The sequence below is a fragment of the Talpa occidentalis genome, unplaced genomic scaffold (genome assembly GCF_014898055.3).
Source record: "Talpa occidentalis isolate TD23 unplaced genomic scaffold, MPIMG_talOcc4v2.1 talOcc4.4, whole genome shotgun sequence".
Taxonomy (NCBI): domain Eukaryota; kingdom Metazoa; phylum Chordata; class Mammalia; order Eulipotyphla; family Talpidae; genus Talpa; species Talpa occidentalis.
In genome coordinates this window covers 134,726,673-134,746,499 of record NW_023604295.1, presented here as the reverse complement: position 1 = coordinate 134,746,499, position 19,827 = coordinate 134,726,673, and the positions used below count along the sequence as shown (strand labels likewise).

Below are 19,827 nucleotides of genomic sequence, written 5' to 3'. Positions count from 1 at the left end.
AAAGAAAAAGAAAAATACCGGATGGTCTCACTCATTGCAGGAATCTAGAAAACTTAAATAAGGGACCAGGAAAATGAATAACTATGAGAAAGAAAAAATCAAAATCAACAAACAACTATAAACCAGAGACACATGACGGCGGGCAGGGAAAGGAGGGATTGGGGTCAAAATAGGGGGGTGCAATTGTATTGGGAATATAAAAATTTAAAAATATATATTAAAAAAAAAGAAAAGAAAAGAAATCAGGGCACTGAGAGAACTGACTCACCCTAGTTCCAGGACAGGAAATATTGGAGATGAGCCTGCACCTTTTGTAGTACCAGAAGGCACAGAGGCTCTCAAAATGGAACCACATCAAAAGATCACAGAGGGGCCTCCCTGGTGGTCCAGCGGGTTGAGCTCAGTGCTATGAAGCTGTCCACAGCCTCTGCAGCACAGGTCAATTTCCAGCCAGCCAGGGAGATACCCACATGGCAGGGCAGACCTCTCCTGTCTTGCCTGCTGCTCCCCTCAGCAGTGCTTTCAATCCGTCTGCCTGTTCTGCTCCCAGCTCTGTCTCTGGTGAATCCTCTGACCCTCCAGTGCCTCTGGCTTGTACCCCAGCTCTTGTATAAATAAAATAAAAATCTTAAAAAAAAAAAAAGGTCACAGAGGCCAACAGGGAAGACGTCTATTGGAGAAAGAGATCAGCATAAAAAATAGTGGCTACAAGTGATTGAAAGCATGGCCTATGTAAAAGTTGCATTAGCTTATCATTCCTGCTCTATCACCACAACACCACACACTTAGGAGCTCTTCTCAAATCAAGTAGCAGCTGGCTGTGCTGCATGGGAGACTCACTTCCTTGCCTTTTCCAGCTTCAGGAGGTAGCTTCTTTTTTGGTTCATGATTTCTTCCTCCATCTTCCAAGCCAGCAGCTAAGCATCTTCCTATCTCACTTTCTACAGCTCCCCTCATATCTCTCTTTCTCTGTCACACCTGCCTCCCTCTCTCAAGGACCACTGTGATTACATGACTCCCACCCAGATAATCCAGGATAATTTCCCCACCTCCAGTTCTAAACTTACTCCCATCTACAAGGTCCCCTTTTGCCAAGTATGGTTAACACTTCCCCAGGTTCCTGGGCATGGATGCCTTTAAGGGGGAAGGGCATTATTCTGTCTTTCACGTGATACACAACACAAAGGGGGAGGGGATAGGAATCCTTCAGTGAAGCATCAAACCCTTAGTCTGAAAATGGCAGTTAAAGAAAAAGAATAAATTGCTATTTGTCTGCAAACTGTATTTCAGAGTAGCCAAATATCGGTATCTTGAGGTGATGAACTAAAGTGCTCCATTACAGACTAATTCCTTCTAACCAATGGAAAGAAATGACAGAAATAGAAAAATCACCTTTTTGTGAGATTGCTACTGTAATCCTTATTTCAGACAACAGACAAAAATAGATAAAACCATTAGCTGGAAGGGTGGCAGGAAACTTCACAATGGAAGAATAATGCTATCATTATTGGTTGTTGAGTCACTAAAATCTGGAAAAAATCAGACATCATATGCCTGTTGTGAAGCCATGGAAGGTATTAGTGCCAAAGAAAGAGAAACCTAAGTCTGACTAAATGTTTAAAACGAACTTCCAATCTGCAGGAAAGGTGAAAAACAAGTTCAATTGCATGATAAGTAAAAACTAACACTATGATTTACAATAAATATATATTAGGTCATCTGAATCATATATGTGTGGTCTTTATGAGGAATTCCTGGCTCACAATGCCCCAAACCCTTGAAATATCCTGAGCAATAAGAGCAATGGGATCATCTTTGTTATATATAGTAATTGGTCTCTTGTGCTCCATTCCCGAAATTGCTTGAGTGATAAAGGTGAAATGGGACCTTCTTACTCTGAGTCTCTTTCCTCCACAATTGGGATTATGTTAATGAGGTGACCTTGGGAAGAGCCTAAGGATGGGGGTTGGTTGTTAGGGGAACCAACGTGAATAGAGGGTCAAAACTTACAGCATCACCCCATGACTTCTGAGGAGGGAAGAGAGGCTGGAGGTTGAATTTAATCAATCACACCTAAGTAATGAAGACTCCATAAAAACCCAAAAGAAGGGGTTCACAGAGTTTCCAAGTTGGTAAACCATAACACTTCCATGTGCCACCATTCTGGGTCCCAAACTCAAGGGGACAGAAGCCCAGGACAGCTTCACACCTTTGTTCACACCTTCATCCTATGTGTCTCTCTATCTGGCTATTGAGTTGTGTGTTGTTATTTTTTTTAAAGATTTATTCACTTATACAAGACCTGGGGTACAGGCCAGATGCACTGGAGGGTGAGAGAATTCACCAAAGACAGAGTGGGGAGCAGAATAGGCAGATGGACAGAAAACACTGCTGAGGGGAGCAGCGGGCGAGACAGGAGAGATCTGCCGCGCCATGTGGGTGTCTCCCTGGCCAGCGGGGAATCGAACCTGAGCTGCAGAGGCTGTGGACAGCCCCACAGTGCTGCACTCAACCTGCTGCACCACTGGGGAGTTGTGTTTTAAGACCCTTGGTAATAAACTAGAAATCCGGTGAGTTAAAGGGTTTCCTGACTTCAATGAGCCACTGTAGCAAATTAATCAAATCCAAGGAGAGGCATCTTTGATTAATGACCAGTTGAACAGAAGCACAGATAAGAGATGGGCATCTGCAATCTCTTGAGACTGAGCCCTTAACCACTGGAATCTAATGCTATCTCTAGGTAGATAGTGTCAGAACTGACACCCAGCTGGGTTGCAGCAGTTCTTATTGAAGTAGGGAACTCCCCCGCCCTCTGCGCCACCATCACTGCACACACACTTACATAGGAATTGGTGCTCAGAACCCCTTAAGTAAACAACCAGACAAATCCAAAATGTAGAACCTTGTACAGTACATACCCACTTTTTTAATAATTTCAGGTAGCAATTGTTCATTTTGAAGGTGTGATAATTGGCAATAGTCATAAGCTAGTTAAATAATATCCTTGTCTTTTTAGCATAATAAGATGTGTAAGAGTGAAGTGACATTGAAGCTATTTAAAAATATTTTAGCAAAAAAAGAAACTTCTCTAAAGAGGAAATGAAAATGGCCAACAGACATATGAAAAAATGTTCAACATCACTTGTAATCAGGGAAATGCAAATCAAAACTACCATGAGATACCATCTCACACCAGTGAGAATGGCACATATTAAAAAAACTAGCAACAACAAATGTTGGCGAGGATGTGGAGAAAAAGGAACTCTTGTGCACTGTTGGTGGGAGTGCAAACTGGTCCAACCACTATGGAGAGCTGTGTGGAGATTTCTGGACCTACTAAACATAGAGCTTCCATATGATCCAGCAATTCCACTCCTAGGTATTTACCCAAAGGACACAGAAACATCAATTCCAAAGAGCACCTGCACTCCTATGTTTATAGCAGCACTGTTTACAATAGGTAAGCTTTGGAAACAACCCAAATGCCCAAAAATAGATGACTGGATCAAGAAGATGTGGTACATATATACCATGGAATATTACTCAGCATTCAAAAAAGATAAACACATGCAATTTGCAGCAACATGGATGGCGCTGGAAGGGATCATGCTCAGCGAAATAAGCCAAAAAGAAAAAGAAAAATACCGGATGGTCTCACTCATAGCAGGAATCTAGAAAACTTAAATAAGGGACCAGGAAAATGAATATAAGAAAGTGAAAATCAAAATCAACAAAAAAACTATGAACCAGAGACACTTTTTGGGGGGTGGGGGGCGGGAGGGGAAGGATTGGGGTCAGAATGGGGCGTTTGCAATTGTATGGGGGAATATAAAAATAAAATTTAATATTTAAAAAAAATAAATAAATAAATAAACAAGTAAATAAAAAAAAAAAAAAATAAAAAAAAATAAAAATATTTTAGCAAAAGAAAATAGCAAAGTGAAACTATATGTAACAACCTGGGAAAATTATCTCTGACATGAAAGGTGCCTTCTCCCATAGTAAAAAACTTTAAATTTTTTTTAATTTTTGGTTTGATTATTTTTTTAATTTATTTATTTTCTTACATTGTTGTTCATTTTTGTACAGTAATCACTTTCTCCTCTTAGGTGTAGTTCCAGTACTTCACCCAGCACCATATCACCCATGAGCCATCCCATAGTCCCTTGTGCTCTCTCCGCCCCTGTTTTGACCCTGTTTTGACCCTCTCCTCCCCCCTCCCCTGCTATATTTTAACACTTCACTTATAAGAGGCATAATTTTCTCAAAATTATGAAGGTGTGGAACTACCAAAAGAAAACACGTAACTGCTCAGATGCTTCTGAATTTAATGGATCTTCATGTGAGTTTAAATTTGATACCCAATTTATTAACACTGTAGCAATTAGTAGAGAGAACTTCACAGGAGGGTGCCTGAGATGTACTGTTCTCTAGACCAACATCTCCCTTTAAAGCTTTCTGCTAATTGACATTTAATCTGCTGCCAAAAGCAAGATGTGGTGGGTTCCTTCTGGAGTCCAAAATGCCCATCCTCCACCTCCCTCTTTCTTCACCTTTCAGTGGAAGACTATTGGGAAGCAGTGGAATAAATCATATAGGAGCTTGGATTTATCAGATAAAAATAAAAGTAAGTGTTTTTATGTTCTTGGACAAGCCCCATAATAAATAATTGCAAAACATTATAGCCAACTATGAGAAGGAGTCCCATGAGGAGTCCCATGAGCGCATCCAGGGGCTGAGGTGACTTTTTCGAACAAGTCAAAGGAAATTTCTCACAATGAAGAAGTCAATAAATTCACTGAATAAAGTTGTACATTTAGACAGCCTCCAAGAGAAAGGCATTGTTTTTAAGGTCACTGCATATAATGAAGTAAAATCTTTAACGTGTGTTCATGGGTGTCATGATTCTTACTTTTTTGAAAACTACATTTTAACAATTGCAAATCCTGTGGGTCCCCTAGAGTATGATCTTTACTTAGACTTGTTGTGTGCATCCAAGGACTGCTAAGCCTATTGTCCTCCCTGATCCTAGTTTGGCCCTGGGGAGTCCACACTGTTGCTTGTGATCCATAGCTACATCTGAGGTGGTATTAGAGTGGCTGTTCTCCCCACTGCTGTGGCCTTTATAGTCTACTCACACTGTGTTCAGATCAGCCCCCAGGGCCTGTGTAGCCTTGACCTGTGGGGTTTTGTGGCAATAAAATTCCCTCTGGGACTTTGTAAGCTTTGTCTGTCAGCTTCTATACAGTTTTAGGTGTATATGACCTTGACTACAGTTACTTTCTAAAGCTAATGCTTACACTTGACTTATATTTATTGGCTTTGCATTCTGCCCAAACACTTCTCCCTCATTTTATTGCAGACTATCTTGAGGACCCAATATTATCTGAGACAATAGGCAAATGATGAAACAGGTTCCTAGATAGCAGGAACCTTCTATTTAGCTAATAAAGACAGTGAACAAATTTTGCTTCCATTTCCAACGTTTGAATGTAGGAGAATTTGGGTTTCCCAACTTAAGCCTATTTGCTTTGAGCTCTATTTGCAAGATAGCCATTCCTGCCTGAGCACATTCCATTTTTGCAACACCTTGTTAAAAGCAGCAAGGAGCAGCCAATATTCCAACTCCTGGCAAACCCTTCCCTAAAGCAACAATCTCAAGACTTCTCACCATCACGGGGTGAGGTGAGTGAAGGATTTGTCAGCGCAAGACAAGAATCACCTGCTTGCAATTTTCCAGAAATATTCCTCACCAGGGCCTCCCCTGGTGGCACAGCGGTTGAGTGCTGGGCTGCAAGGCTGCCCACAGCCTCTGCAGCGCCATTTCATTCCCCGGCTGCCCGCAAGGGTCCCACAAAAAAAAAAAAAAAAAGAAAGAAATATTCCTCACCAACTGCCACCCAAACACCAAGTCAGCATGGCCTATCTTAGATTTTTGTTATAGCAACACTCCACTTTCAGTATTAATTAGGGAAGAGACCTTTATTTTTTTTATAAATTAGTGGCTTAAAGAAGACAATTACCTGATCATTCTTAAGTGTGGCCATTTTACTCCCTAAGGACTTCCAGGATCCCACATTCATTTTATTTCATCTTTAATCATGTGCCATAGCAGAGTTAAACAAGCTTTTTCTGTATATAGCAAGGTAATAAATATTTTAAACATTGTAGGCCATGTAGCCTCTGTTGTATCCATTTGACCCCCTACTATGATATACAAGTAGCCAGAGTTTTAAAAGTGTTCCAACATAGTTGATTTATGGATACTGAAATGTACATTTTTATAATTTTCACATATCATTAAATTTTGAATTTTTCAAGCATTTAAAAACATAAAAACAGAGCATCCCTGGTGGCGCAAGACGTTAAGCACAGCACTATGAAGCTATCCGCAGCTGACCTGTCAGGGAACTACCCACATGGCGCAGCAGACCTCTCCTGGCTCACCCGCTGCTCCCCTCAGCAGTGTACTTCAATCAGTCTGCCAGTTCTGCTCCCCACTCTGTCTCTGGTGAATCTTCTCATCACCCACACCTCTGGCATATACCCCAGTTCTTGTATGCATAAATAAATCTTAAAAAAAAAAGTTCCGGGCTCCCCTGGTGGCACAGTGGTTGAGCGCTGGGCTGCGAAGCTGCCCGCGGCCTCTGCAGCGCCAGTTTGATCCCCAGCCGCCAGGGAGGGTCCCACACTGCACAGACCTCTCCTGCCGTGCCCGCTGCTCCCCTCAGCAGCGTATTTCGCCACTCTGCCTGTTCTGTTCCCCGCTCTGGCTCTGTTGAATTCTCTCACCCTCCCGCGCTTCTGACTGTACCCAGTGCTTGTATAAATAAATAAATAAATCTTAAAAAAAAAAAAGTGCCTTTAAAAAAATAAAATAAAAATATAAAAACAATTAAAAAATAAAGAGGAGGGCCCAATTTGGCCCATGGGCTGGAGTTTGCTGATGGATGTGTGAGAGGGCTGGTCTCCCCTGCATGGCTGAAGTGAGACACGGGCATATCTATGACCCAGCTCACGTGATGGGAGGAGTCCAGAACAAGCAATTCTGTCTTAAGCATATCACTTTTTGTCCACTCCCTTAATTCTATAATCCCTCACTCTAATTTTTCTTTAATGTGTCTTACAGTCTCCTAGTTAAGAGATGACATTAAGGAAGCCGAAATGTTCTCTCTGTGGTGTTCTTCTAGCACTTATGTCCATCTAGAGAAGTTAAACAAATAATTGTGGCTCTGGTCTGTCTGCAATGCTCATGATGCAGTTACTACTCTACAGGCTGACAAATGTTTAATGTCCTAGGTCAGTCACCACATAAAACAGCTATAATATAACTTGCCCCAGTCCAGTGAACTCTGACTTAGCCTCCCCAAATACAGTTGAATTTTTTCTGCCACCACCTATGGGGAATCTTATCATCCTTCTCAAACTCTGGACTTAGAGTATCCAGGGACAGTGTAACAGGCAAGAGTGGTGAGTTTGTACACAGAGGTGAAAGGAAATAGGCCTCATTATATTCATTTCCATACATGACCACAAAAAGTGTCAGATTTTCCCACAAATAGCTGAGATGTGGGTGCAGATGGAGCAAAATTCTCCAGACCTCCTTGAACTTCTGGCACCCTGAGTTCAGGTAGCAGGAGATGGTCAGAACTCAGAAAAATCACTTTCTACCAAGGAAGAGGCAGCATGAGTCAGCTGAACTGACGTCAGTCTATCAATTCCGGAAGTTAGATAGGATGTAAAAGGCTGGGCTTTGATTCTCTGGAAAGGTCATGAATGAGACAATATCTTTCATGTGGCAACAGAACTACAGGTCAAAACTTAATTGGGACCTTGAAGGAAAAAAATATAACTACAGTTGATCCCTGAACAATATGGGGGTGAGGAGCACTGACCCCTCATGCAGTTGGAAATCCATGTCTGACTTGTAACCCCCACCCCGAACTTAACTACTATTGTAAGAGGGACAGGGACAAGAGCCTGCTATTGACCAGAAGCCTTTCCAATCACATACACAGTCAACGGACACATAGTTTGTAAGTTACATGTATTATATGCTCTACTCATAATAAAAAAGAGAAAAGCAAATGTCACTAAGAAAATCATAACAGAAAATATATTTACAATACTGTACTGTATTTGCTCCGCTGTCTACATCATCTGCTTATAAGAAAGTCTACATAAGTGGACCCACACAATTCAAATCCAGTTATTCAAGAGTTAACTACAGTTTATTGAAGGGGCTAAAGTTAATGGGATTACATTTAAGGAGCAAATTTATTTTTCTCCCTCCAAGGTTACAGATAGATTCCATGAGAGATTCTCTCCTCACTTCCTCCTCCACCGCCAACCGTATCTGTGGAGTCACCCCAAAATTTTTGGTCATTTTCAGTTCTAAAGACAGTCTTACTATCAGCTATGAAAAGTTCACTCTAGTATAACTAATAACAGTGTAACTAATAATAGTTAAGAATTACCACCAAGACACATATGCAAATCATTTTCCTTGTCCATAATTCCTGTACAAATTAAAACCTTTGGGTTATTTACACATTCCAACACTCTCATCAGTCACTCTATATGACCTCTTCCTTGAGCAAGCAACCCCTCTCCCTAGCCACTGGAATAACCAGGTTATAGTTAACTCTTTTAGACCCTGTGGTATGATTACAGTAGTTGTGGGGAGGCTATGATACTGGCTAAAAGAGAAAGGTATGATAGTGATATGTAGACTGCTCGTAGAAGCTTGAGAAAAGTAGACATTTTCAAGATATAATTTTAGGATGATCTCATTAGAATGTTCTGGTTTGATCAACTGGCTACACAGTGGTTCTGTTTTCTAAGATGCGAAACATAGAGAGAAGCAGGTTTGGGGAAAACAGCACGGTTTCATCTCCCAATATGTTGAATTTGAGATGCCCGAAAAACATCCTAGAGGAGAAGTTGAACAGCGACTGGCTAGACGACTGTGGAGTTGTGAGGTTAGAGATTAAGTTTGCCTTTTGGCAGTACTCGGTCCCTCTTAAAATATTCTCTTTCTCTATTGTCTTTCTCACAGAAAACCACTGGCTGTCCTCTTATCTCTCAGACTGTATATTTTAGGCTCTATCAGTGAATTGAATAGCATCCCCCCAAAATCAGATCTACAAAGAACCTATGAAAGCAACCCCATGTATTTGTAAATGAGGTGATTATAGATGCAAACAATGCTAGATGGGTTAGGGTGGGTTCTAAATCCAGTGACTGGTATCCATAAAAGAAGAGTGAGACACAGAGACCTATATAGAGAGAGAGAAGACCATGGGAAGACAGAGGCAGAAATCAGAGCTTCTGCTGCAAGGAGTTAGCCAAGGATCACAATCATGAGAGCAAACACAGCACAGATTCTCTCCTAAAGATTTGGGAAGTAATCTAACTCTCCTAACCTCTTGATTTCACAACTCTTGCCTCTGAAACTGAGAGACAATAAATAACACAAACACCTACTTTGTGCTATTTGTAATGGCAGTTCTAGGAAATTAATACACTGACTCATTGTTGGCATCGCTCTCTCCACATCAATCCAACACAAATCTTGATTCTGTCCATGGAGTGTCTCTCATACCATCACTACAAGAAAGCACCTAACTGACTCATGTTCCTTTTTCCCTTCTTCAATATTTTCCCTACTTAGTAGCTAGAGTGCCCTCTAAAAATGCCCATGTGCACATATAACTCTTGATTACAACATATCTAGTGCAATAAAAGAAAAAGTCTTACATTTTCAATATGGATTAACAAGCCCACCTGTGATCTTGCCAATGGGCCGCCTAAAGTCAACCCTTGCACCTTATTCATTGCTCTTTCAGCTTCAGCCACTGGACTTCTATAGGTTCCTCAACCTTGTCATGCTTCCTCACTTCTTCTCATTCAGCTTCTATTGCTCAACACACTTTTAGTCAAGTATTTGACATATGAACTCCACAAGAGCATGGACTACATCTGTCACGTTCATTAGTATATACCTAGAGCCTAACAGTGACCTAGAGAATATAAAGGGCTCAGACACTTTTTGGAAAATGATACAAAAGATAAGCAAACTTTCTCCATGTCAAACCTGATCAGAAATATTTTTGCCAGAAATCTAAGTTACAACCTAGAATATATTTTAGTAGAAGTCATCTTTGAAAATTTCAATTACCATTTATAACATTGTTTCTGGGGGTGGGAGGGCAATAGTATTTCATTCAACCAACCCAAAAATGAACTTTTGCCCATCAGGTGTTCAAAAATTAGTAACTCTATTTACAGTGTGCTCATTAATCATTATCATCTTACCTTATCATCAAACCAGATCTCCAAGCTAAATATGTACACACGCTTGGTCTCAGAATGCCAAGTGGAGCTATTGGTCTTAACCTTTTCTGATAAATGTAAAACTACCCTGGAGAATTTGAAGACAAAGAAGAAGGACATGGAAGAGAAGACACTATGTCTCGGCCTGATTAGAGATCACATTGCTCAAATTCGCCTTCCTTCCATTTAGCCAAGTGCTCCACAGAAACATCAATGTCAGCTGATAGTCTGGAGAAGTTCACTCTGCAAAGATGGTTAAGTGTCTCCTCTTCCCCCCTTCTGTTACCATTCTATTTCTTTTCCAAAACAGAAAGAATAATTAATACAAATCCTGCACTACATTTCTTGCCCAATCCAGTCAATATATCTTGTGATTAAATGTCCACCATTCTTCACTCCAGTGGTCTGCAACCACAAATCTAGCAATTATTCTTGCTCATTTAGCCCAGTTCTACCTTCTACCTTTAGCCCATTTCTAATCCATCAAGTGCTGTCAATTTTACTTCCTAAGCTGTCCTCTTTTCTCAATTCCTAATCAATACTCAGCAAAAATAAAGTCAATTCTCATCTGGATCAAAATAGGGATCTCCTGGTTGACCTCCTTTCATCCACTTTTTCTTCCTCTGATCCATCTTGCATGTTGAAGACAAAATGTACTTATCCTGTTGCCCCCCTCAACCTTCGTGTACCTCCCACACCACCTCTACCCCTATTTTTATTCTCTGACCTCAACTCTTCTGTGTTTTCCCTTACTCTTGGAAGAAGAACTAAATAGTTGACCATTGCCTACAAGACTCAGTATGATGAGTCTTGTTTCATCTCTTAAAACTCAATGTTTCACTTTCTAGTCTCCATCCTTAATTATACACCCAGGAAAACTTTGTACACCCTGTTTCTCTTACTGGGAGTGCTTTCTCTCCTCATCCACTCCAATCTTTGCCTACTTCTACTCAACCTTTGGATCTCATTGGGAAATCATTTCCCAAGAACCCTCTCCCTTCAACAATCAAAACTACATTAACCCAATACCAAAGATTATATCATTATACTCTTACGTATTATTATAGCATTATGTACTTTTCCATCCTTCCCAGAATCTGTTAAAGTGTTGCCACATAGTAAACGTCAAACAAATATTTTTCAAATTAATCCTTGTCCTAGGTGCTTCAACTTGCCAAAGGGAACATTACCTTTAAGCCTCTTTTGAATCTTGTTTCTGCTGCCACCTACATACTTCTTTTTTGACCAAAAAAAAAAAAGTCAAATGGACAAAACTTCCTATTTCTTTTCCATAAGTCCATACCGTATAGTTAGTAGTTGCGTAAGTGAAATATTTTATACACATCTCTTTACTACAGATTTTAAACTCACCAGTAAACTAAATCTGAAAAATAAATCTCTCTTGGATCATGAACAGGTTCTGTGGTAAATGTACTGATGGGAGACAAGTATCTCCTTTAAAGTAAATCACTATCATCTCTGATTTACAGCTGGACTATACTTGGGTGTTTCACATCTTCACATTGTTCAAATATTATTGTTGGCTTTCAGAACACTAGCCTTACCCATACTTACTTCCTCCTCAATAGGTACTGTGTGTTGTTTTAGTAAAATCAGTTTGTAGACGGTAAACATTTAAAAATGACTTTATATAATCATCTTAATCCCCTTAAGCTTGAGATAAATCTTTCCTAAGTAGAATTTCTCAGAATATTCTGAGTAGTTTCTTTGATCATTATTAACATTGCTGATAATAAAAATGAAAACAGCTGACATTTACTAGAAACTATGTCAGACTCTACAGAGCAAATGATATACATTTAATATTCATAGTAATCCCATTATTGATAGATAAGTAACATTTGTATCCTATTTTACAGGCTATATGACTTAGGTATAAAGATTAGGTGACTTGGTTATCCCTGGTGGCGCAAGCGTTAATGTTAAGTCTCAGCACTATCAAGCTGTTACCCCACCAGGGAGCTACCCACATGGCACAGCAGACATCTCCTATCTCACTTGCTGCTCCCCTCAGCAGTGTATTTCAGTAGATCTACCTGTTCTGCTCCCTACTCTGTTTCTGTGAATCCTCCCACCCCCTGCAACTCTGGCCTACACCCCAGTTTTGCATGCATAAATAAAATAAATAAATAAATAAATATTTAAAAAAAAGATTAGGTGACTTTCCCTTCTAAACTAATAATAGTACCACCCAAATCTAAACCTCTTTCTGTGGTACCTAACTCAATTCACAGTGTCCACTCACCTCTGCCAACGACAAAACTAGAAATCATTTCTGGCTACTTCCTTCTCCCTTTAATCCATTTCCAATCTATCAAATGCTGTCAATTCTACTTCCTACTCTGTCTGATTCTCTCAATTTCCACCATCATACTCAATTCTCAGCCAAAATAAAGTCACCAAAGAGTGGAAGTGGAGAGGCTAAGGTTTGAAACCAAGGCTGTCTGATTCCCAAGCCATGATCACCGGCCACACTACACTCCCTCCCAACTCTTTAAACAGATTTCTACTTTGGATGTAACCAAGTATTGCTCCTAGTGGACCCAGACCTCTTGCAGATGACAGATATAAGTTCTGTATAGGACACAGGAGGGGAGAAAAGGGAAGGCATAGAGGGATGGGAGGAAGGATTGAGGAGGAGGAGAAAAAGACTGAAGTCTTTGGGAGAGTAAACAAAAGCCCTCAAAATCTAGAGGGAATCTATAACAAGGCAGACAGAAACATTTTACATCATCCACTTCAAGAACCCCAAAATCAGAACATTGCAGGGCAGCTAACACCAGTGTGAAACCTGCAGTCTTTCTGGTCTACAGAACAAGAGACAACCACAGGTCCTGATGAAATCCTAGAAAGGTACAAACTTGAGGGAGAGCCTCCCAACTTCTGTGTATAAACTCTGCCCAAGTTCCTGACCAATCCTTTAGTTGTGCATGCACAGACAAAACTCAAAGATCAGCAGCTTTGATTTGAGATTTGCTCCATTGCATATTCTTTGCTCCTTTGTCAAAGATTAGTTGACCATAAATCTGTGGGTTTATTTCTGAATTTTCTATTTGGTTCCATTGGTCTGTATGTCTGTTCTTGTTCCAATACCATGCAGTTTTGATTATTATGGCTTTGTAGTATAGCTTGAAGTCTGGGAGTGTGATACCTCCATTCCTTCTTTTTTTTTTTTTTTTCAGGAGAGCTTTGGCTATTCGGAGTTTTTGGTAGCTCCATATGAATTTCATCAGTATTTGTTCTATCTCTTTGAAGACTGTCATTGAAATTTTTATTGGAATAGCATTGAATCTGTAAAGTGCTTTTGGTAGGATGACCATTTTGATAATGTTTATTCTTCCAATCCATGGGTAGGGGATGTATTTCCATTTCTTTGTGTCTTCTTCTAATTTCTTTTAACAGTGTTTTACAGTTTATTTTTGTATAGGTCCTTTACCTCTTTTGTTAAGTTTATTTCCAAGTTTTTGATTTTTTTTGTTTCAATAATAAAAGGGATGGTTTTCCTGATTTCTTCTTCTTCAGATTTATTGTTTGTATATAGGAAGGCTACTGATTTTTGTGTGTTGATTTTGTATCCTGCTACTTTACTAAACTGATTGATTAGTTTGATTAGTTTTTCTGTGGAGTTTTTGGGGTTCTCTATGTATATTATTATAACATCTGCGAATAGTGATAGTTTTACTTCTTCCTTCCCTATTCAGATTTCTTGTATGTCTTTCTCTTGTCGTATTGCTCTGGCTAGCACTTTCAGTATTATATTGAAAAGCAGTGGTGAGAATGGACATCCTTGTCTTATTCCAGATCTTAATGGAAATGCTTCCCACTTTTCACCATTGAGAATGATATTGGCTATGGGCTTGTCATATCTGGTCTGTATGATGTTGAGGTATGTTCCTTGTATCCCGAGAATTTCAAGGGCCTTTATTATAAATGGGTGTTGCACTTTGTCGAAAGCTTTGTCAGCATCTATTGAGATTTGAACTGGTACCCAAAAGATAGAAATTACAATTAAATCTCAACCAAATTAAGTGCTGGCTGAAACAAAAATCTCAACATTCTTGGATGAGTAGAACACAAGTCAGAGCCCCTAAAGCAGACATTCACAATGCCAAGGAAAATCAAAATTAGTCAACATATAAAACACCCAGAAAATATGCCTTAGTCTCAGAGGAAAAAAAAATACCAAGGAAATTAACTCTGAGTTGACCCAGACACCTGATTTAGCAGTTCTGGAGTTGAAAGCAACCATTTTAACCATATTTAGCAAACTCTTATAACTAACACAAAGCTTTCCTTTAGTGTTTTTCTTGGCCTGGAATATCCCAGGAAAGATTGCTCATAGTGAATGAAAAAGTAATAAATTTCAACAGAAAAGCAGAAACTTCACAAAAGACCAAAAGTAATTTGAGAACTGAAAAATATAATACTTGAAATTTAAAAAGAAGCCTTGCTGGTGTGACTTAAAGGCTCTTGTTTGATGTAATCATTTCTTTTGTTCAGGTTCCCAGGTTGATAATCAACCTTAGCCACCTAACTACTCAGTTCTTCCTTTCTTGTGTGTTCAAGGCTTGACCCTTGCATTTATGAAAGGCAAAGTCTCTATGACTTGGTTAATGCCTTAATTTTATACCACATAGATGACCAATTTAACAGTCTAATTAGATCTAACCCTGCCTCCCTTTAAAAATATGTTCAAATTATATAATATTCCTTCCAAAGGTAGGTCTTTCCTTCAAAGTGGCTGGTCTTAAAGATTTACTTCTGATGACTAGAATGTGTCTGAAGTGGCAGTATGATTTTCAAGAGTAGGCCATAGGGCCTCCCTGGTGGCGTAAGGGGTTAAGCATAGTACTATGAAGCTATCCATGGTCACTGAATCAAGAGTTCGATCCCTGGCCGGCCAGGGAGATACCCACATGGCACAGCAGACCTCTCCTGTCTCACCCGCTGCTCCCCTCAGCAGTGTATTTCAGTCAGTCTGCCTGTTCTGCTCCCCACTCTGTCTCTGGTGAATCCTCTCAACCCCCGCACCTCTGGCCTGTACCCCAGTTCTTGTATGCATAAATTTTTTTAAAAAAAAGTAGGCCATAAAAATCCTCTTGTTGTCTCTCTTGGGTCACTTAATCCAAGAGAAGTTCTCTCTGTTCATGTCATGGGGACATTCATGCAACTCTCTGGAGAGGGTCACAGAGAAATGCTTACGGAGAGAACACCACATGCAGATATCAGACAGACATCAGAATGATGCAACTTTGAAAAATGACAAAGATTGCCAGGATGCCATCAAAATCTAGGTGGCTGGAGTAGTTTCTTCCTCACACCTGTTAGCAAAAACTAGTCCCATCAACCAGTACCTTAATCTTGTACTTTTAGCCTTCTGAAGTGTGAAACAGTACATCTCTGTTGTTCTAAGACAACTACTTTTTGGCACCTTGTCACAACATTTCTGAAAATTAACACATCTTGTGAATAAACAACTTCGGACTCAATCAGCCAGTGCCAGTCAAGCTGCCACATACTGCATCCTGTTATCTTGATGGCGATTACTGAGATACCCTGAGCCAGAACACCCAGCTAAGCTGCTCCTGAATTCTCAACCCTTAGCTATTAGGTGATAAACGCTGGATATTTTAACTGTCATCACCGACAGAATTGTATCTCCCTCCAAGTTCATTATGTGGAAGCCCTGAGCCCTAGTGGGACTGTATTTGAAGGTAGAGTCTTAAAAAGGATAACTAATATTAATTAAGGTCATTAGGATATAACCATCCTAAAAGGAAGATGAACTGACAGCAAAGACATGCACATGGAGGGAAAGAAGCCAGGACAGGACTTGACAAGTGAGAAGGTGGCTGACTGCAGGCCAAGGCGAGAGTCCTAAGCAGAAAGCAAACATACCAGTGCCTTGACCTTGGGTTTTCAGCCTCCAGAACTGTGAGAAAATAAAGCAGCAAGAAAAATATGACTTAGTCTCAGTAAAAAAGCCCAAGGAAATTAACTGTGTATGACCCATATACCTGATTTCCGTGTTTAAGTCAGTCTGTGGTTTTCTGTATGGCTGCCTCAGCAGAATAATCCAGCTGCTAAGTTTCGTAGTATCTTGTCACAAAACAAGAGGTAATAGGGTCTCCCTTGTGGCGGAGGGGTTAAGTCTCAGCGCTACCACTTCTAAGGTTTGAGTTTACCATCTCACCATCGAGCTAAACCCCATGGCAAGGCAGACCTCTCCTGTCTCGCTTGCTGCTTCCCTCAGCAGTGTATTTCAGTCAATCTGCCTGTTCTGTTCCCCACTGTCTCTGGTGAATCCTCTCATCCCTTGTACCTCTGGCTTCACCCCAGTTTTTCTACCCAAAAAATAAAAAAAAATTTTAAAACCAAAACACATTTTCCATATCTGTTCACAACCCAAAACTGCCTGAATATTCTAGCTCACAAAGCATGCAAACTAGGAACTTCAGCAAAATGTCTTTGAACAAATTTGGTGTCTGAAGCTTGACGTCCTTGCAGGTTATGAAAGAAGCTCTGTGATAAATCTGTCACAGGAGGAACAAGTGTCCCCATGAGTGACCTCTCAGTTTTAAATGAAAGTAGTAGGGGAAGGCAATTAGCCTTTGTGTGATCCTGTTTGATTTTTGATCCTGAGCATAACCAAGATCACAAGAGGAAAATGGGAGACGAGTATGTTTCTAGCCCAACTGAGAACTTCTGTCCACTAGAAACAACCATTACTGTACTGCTCCATGAAGGAGAGGTGCCATTTTTCCTATCCACAATTATTTAAAGTATCCTTGGATTACATGTCCCAGTTTCCCATGGACCAGACTTCCAGAGCCTGGGAGCTAGAATTAGGGGAGCAGCAGAGCAGCAAGGTGAAGTCACAAAACACAGAAGGCAGGTAAGCTCTCAGGGGCTTCTGATTCCCTTGTTGTGACTTGCACCCAGGGGTTTGGGGGAACTTGGAAGGACACATGTGGAAAAGAGACACGTAGAGAGACTTGAAGAGACGTGGATGAGAGACACGTGGGAAGGCTGTCCTAGGCCGAGACAATGGCCGTCACTACCTTGATTTGTAATTTGATTTTGCTGCTTTTATCCCAGACCTGCTTTGCCCCTTTTCTTGCTGTCCCCCACCAGAAGGCACCTTAGAGGACTGGCAAGATTTCAGGCCTCAGCAGCCCTGCTTTGGGCCAACCCTGTTTGGGCATTTGCCCCCTGAAGCAATGGGTAATTTGGGGTGTTTTATTGGAAAACTTTTATTAGGAATATCCTCTCTTCTTTTCTCTATGCACCCTAATTCTATTAAAAATCTATCATGCTGTGAGTATGCTTCCTTTGTCTTTGTGAGCATGGATGACTGGATCCCTTTAGATCACGTTCCCCTTAAAAGGTTGGGGTCCCCGGGTACCCCTCAGTCATGTGCTAACACTACCATTCCTCTGCCTTCCCTGACAGTTTGCACCCACCTCTCTACAAACATGCAATGACATGAAATTAAGCCCCCAAAAGACAAACACTTGCTCTTCCTGAACAATAAATGGTTTCAGCTATCTGTTAAATTTTGATTATATTTCCCAGAACAGAGTAAGCATTAAATAAATATTTGCAAATGATTGAATCCAGAAGATCTGGCCTGTTTAACTCTATACTCAGACGGTCCTAAACCAAGTCTTTCAAAAGGCAGCACTGAGCTGTGAAGTTTGCTTACTCATCTTAATTCCTTAGGAGAACTCTTTCTGCAGTAGCTCCTCACCAGTTCAGTCTTGTCTGTTTGATTTCTCTGATAATCAATTTATTCTACAGTTTCCAGTTTCTTGTTGATAGGTAAGCTCTCCCTAGTTTAACTCTTTCTGGTTCTTTCCCCATGCCAATGGCCTGTTGTTTTTCCTGTGCATTTTTCAAACATAACCGAGTATACCATTAGCCTGCCCTATTGGACCACTTCCCTACCCCTCTCTCTGGCCTAAATCATCACACAACTTACAATCAATCAGCTCTTTCAACCGTCTCACCTACCCCATTTTAGGGAAGGCCAAAGAGAAAATTCACCAAACTGTTTAAGGTTGAGAACCTGTATTTTATGATTTAATGACTTAAGTCTGTTTAGTTTTGGTTCCTTGGATTTTGTCACCACTGATTTGAAAGAGGAGGAAAGAACTGTTTCACATTCAAAAAACAAATGTCTATACATAATATATATTTAAAAGGTCACAGATCTGTGCATGAATATGGTTATAAAGGGTAATCTTTAGTGTTTTATTTGGCCCACAACTCCTTTCACGGAACCATTTGCTGCAACCAAAGGGAAGGTAGAGTTTGTGCTAAGTATCTAGGGGTACCATGCTTATCAAAGCCAAAAAGGCAGCTAAAATACCAGTAGTTCTAGTCACATTTCATTATTAAATCTGGTCTATACTTCATTTATATGTGTGTATAGTTTATTAAGCTAATTTCTAGAAACATTCAGAAAACACAACCCTTTCTAAAATGGAAAATTCTCCAAAAGATCTTTAATTGCATTGATAACGTTAACTAAGGAGACACTTGCCTTCAAAGTTGTCAAATCCTTTCTCTAGCTAAAACCATTTGAAAGTTGATCCTTAAGGTTTGCAAAAAGCATTGCTCTAACTCATGCTAACAGCTAACACTTAGCATGTCCTTACCAGGTGCAGGCCATTGTGCTCATGTGCTTAGTATCTATCATTTAATCCTGCAACAGCCTTGTGAGAGAAGTGATGCACAGGAAGATTATTGCATAGGAAAATCCTGATGCATAGCAAGTAATTCTCCATAGACACCCAGGTGATAGATGATCGAGCAGGATTTAACCCACGGTGAAATCTCTGATTCCAGAACTTTCTTGCCTCTTGGGTTTCTAGCAGCTTCACTAATGATATTCTCTTCAGTTACCTAAGTGCTGGCATCAAGATTTCATTGCGTGACCACAAACCTTTGTTGCCAGGACCTAGACCAGAGCAGAAATGTCTCCTCCTTTATCGAGAAGACAGCCCTCTGGCAGTGAGCGAATATTCTCCAAGGAAGTCCTCAGTTAACGTTTCCTGAATGAATAGATCTAGTTTGGAATTTTTAAAAATAAGTAAATATATAAAAATGATTTATATCCATTGCAGAATCAAAACAGAGAGACTGTCTCAAAATCTCCTCTCACTAAGTGCTCTCCTGAAAGCCTGTGTGATCCACTCTGATGATTCAGGAAGGAGAATTCACAGAAATAAATAAAAAAAAAATCTAACAATGGGAGATGAGAGTTGGGGGCTGTGGGGATTATTCCGTGAGAAAAGAGAACAAGGTGCTAGACCTAAAGAGATGAGTCTCTTTGGATATATACCTCCAACCTAAGTCCATAATGGGTGGTCAGAAAAGCCAAGGGGAGGGGAGACTAAAATGTCAGGACTCCAGCGTGGTTCTATATAAAATTCGTATCAACACTCCACCGCCCTCGCAAGTGCTCAG

At 40.3% G+C, this 19,827-nt stretch overlaps 1 long non-coding RNA gene across 2 annotated transcripts in view; it reads right to left on the bottom strand.

Annotated features, from left to right (window-relative positions):
* LOC119257973 (uncharacterized) overlaps positions 1–19,827 on the bottom strand; it is a 100,262-nt gene that overhangs the window by 32,390 nt on the left and 48,045 nt on the right. The gene's annotated exons all lie outside the window — the stretch shown is intronic.